The sequence below is a fragment of the Berghia stephanieae genome, chromosome 4 (assembly GCF_034508935.2).
Source record: "Berghia stephanieae isolate SIO BIC M18660-M18661 chromosome 4, UCSD_Bste_1.3, whole genome shotgun sequence".
Taxonomy (NCBI): domain Eukaryota; kingdom Metazoa; phylum Mollusca; class Gastropoda; order Nudibranchia; family Aeolidiidae; genus Berghia; species Berghia stephanieae.
The window spans coordinates 39,905,632-39,908,131 of NC_088363.1; the positions used below are offsets into that span (position 1 = coordinate 39,905,632).

The 2,500-nt window shown below is 42.4% G+C and overlaps 1 long non-coding RNA gene across 4 annotated transcripts in view; it reads right to left on the minus strand.

Moving 5' to 3' along the window:
* Window positions 1–47: 47 nt before the first annotated feature.
* The window catches only part of LOC144970549 (uncharacterized), a 13,255-nt gene continuing 10,802 nt past the window's right edge, over window positions 48–2,500 (minus strand). For 3 of the 4 annotated variants that reach the window (XR_013644986.1, XR_013644985.1, XR_013644988.1), the window contains exon 4: window positions 1,803–1,988. This is a non-coding gene — a long non-coding RNA (uncharacterized LOC144970549). Of the gene's footprint in view, window positions 1,989–2,500 lie in introns of all 4 variants that reach the window. The other variant, XR_013644987.1, reaches the window with a different exon arrangement.

The window sequence follows — 2,500 nt, forward strand, 5'->3', positions numbered from 1 at the left end:
CAACAGTGCAACTTGAAAAAATACGACAAAAACAACTGAAATTTTACCATATCTGAAGTTAAAGATTGGGCATTTAAATCTTATTAACGGTGAATGAATTCTTTAAGTGCTTGAGTGTATAATATAGGCTTGAAAAAAATAGGAAAGGACGCGATGAAAGGAGCAATGGTGATAAGAGTCACCATGAGGGTGAAAGAGGCAATGGTGATAAGAGTCACCATTGATGGTGAAAGAGGCAATGGTGATAAGAGTCACCATTGATGGTGAAAGAGTCAATGGTGATAAAAGTCACCATTGATAGTGAAAGAGGCAATGGTGATGAGAGTCACCATTGATGGTGAAAGTGGCAATGGTGATAAGAGTCACCATTGTGGTGAAAGAGGCAATGGTGATAAGAGTCACCATTGATGGTGAAAGAGGCAATGGTGATAAGATTCACCATTGATGGTGAAAGAGGCAATGGTGATGAGAGTCACCATTGATGGTGAAAGTGGCAATGGTGATAAGAGTCACCATTGATGGTGAAAAAAGGCAATGGTGATAAGAGTCACCATTGATGGTGAAAGAGGCAATGGTGATAAGAGTCACCATTGATAGTGAAAGAGGCAATGGTGATGATAGTCACCATTTGATGGTGAAAGTGGCAATGGTGATAAGAGTCACATTGATGCTTGACTTGCTTGACTTGCTTGCCTTGTTGCTTGCTGCCTTGCTTGTCTTGCTTGCCTTGCAAGGTGGCAGGGACGATAAACCCATTTAAATGATCATGGCGTTCTAAGAGTAATTTTCAGGGTCAGATCGGCAGAGATTGCACCAGCAGAGCTCAAGATGAAGAAAGTATTGTTGATATAAAAGTGATGGCAGGGATGTAGATGATGGAAGCAGCAGCAGTGACAATGATGGTGAAAATGGCAAGGCAGGTGACGTGATGATGGAAATCACTCCGGCAGGGCTATGGTGGTGAAGATGATGATGATGGAGGCGATTCTGATGGCAATGGTTGTGTTGGGAGGTGATAGCTTTGGAAGGGATAATGGGAAGTAATGGTAGAGTCATAGGGGTTGTGATAGAAGAGACCATGATGTGAGGTTAGTGGTAATAAGTGAAAGCCATGGCTTGGCGAAAATGATAGAAGCAGGTTCAACAATAAAGATCCAGTAAATGGCACAGTTCCAAACCCAGGATCAAGGTGACCCATCAGAAAGAGTCAAACAAATCACATCCCTATCCCCGTCTTCAAGACAATTGTAAATCAACATTCTGCCCAAACACATTCGGGCTTCCTGTAGGCCTCCAGTCCGCCTACTGCACTTGGGTATGGACATGAAACACAAACAAATACACCCCCACCGGTAGAAGCACACTTATCTGTATTTCAATCCATGCGAATGCCAACCACAATCATCTTGTCAACAAAGAACACGAATGTAACTCACCCGGCCCTAACCAGTTGGAATCAACTCAAACCCCAAGTCCAGAACCACACCACCACCTTCACTTTATCACTGAATCTACCTCCAGCATCCTCATCCTCCCCACAACTTCCCCCCACCACCACCTTCCTCGACGAACACAATCTCTACATCACAATCACTACAACCCCACCAATACCACCATCATCACTTCCTCCACCATTACCTCCCTTCACAACCATTGCCATCATCATCACTTCCCATCATCATCCTTCCCCACCACAACCCTCCCATCATGATTTCCATCATCCCGTCACCCAACAATGCCACCTTCACCAACAATGTCACTATTGTTGCTCCACCATCTACATCCCCATCATCACCCTCGCCACCAACAACTCCTCCAACATCTTGATCACTGCCATTACAATCCCCGGGGCCCTCCAATATAACCCATCCCATTACTCCGCTGAATACCACAATCATCCTCCATGACCTCACCATCCCTGCTGGCCACCGCCCCTACCACCCACATATGGCCAATCTCGATTCCTGGAGCTTGATGACGTCAAATATCTGTAACAAAAAGTAACAGATCATAAAATGCAGGGAAAAAAATCAGTTCTTTGACTTCACATCTAGTTCAACTTTTGTTGATTCTTGTCTAATCCTAGGGCTTTCTATCTTTCAAGATTTTCAAGGTTTGCTTCAACTAAGTCGTTTGTAGTCTTAGTATATACAAACTATTTTGCGAGAGAACTTGTCTTAGGTTATACAATACTATTGGTGAAAGGCCTAGTCTTAGTATATACATATTTTGTGAGAGGCCAAGTCTTAGTATATACATATTTTGTGAGAGGCCAAGTCTTAGTATATACATATTTTGTGAGATGCCTAGTCTCAGTATATACATAATATTTTATAAAAGGCCTGTTCTTAGTATAATAAACATAATCTTTTGTGAGAGGCTCAGTCTTAGTATTATATACATACTATTTTGTGACAGGCCTATTTAACACCTTCAATATGACATTGATTGATATCATTCATGGTGCACAAAAAAGATGATCAAAACACATATTGCACGC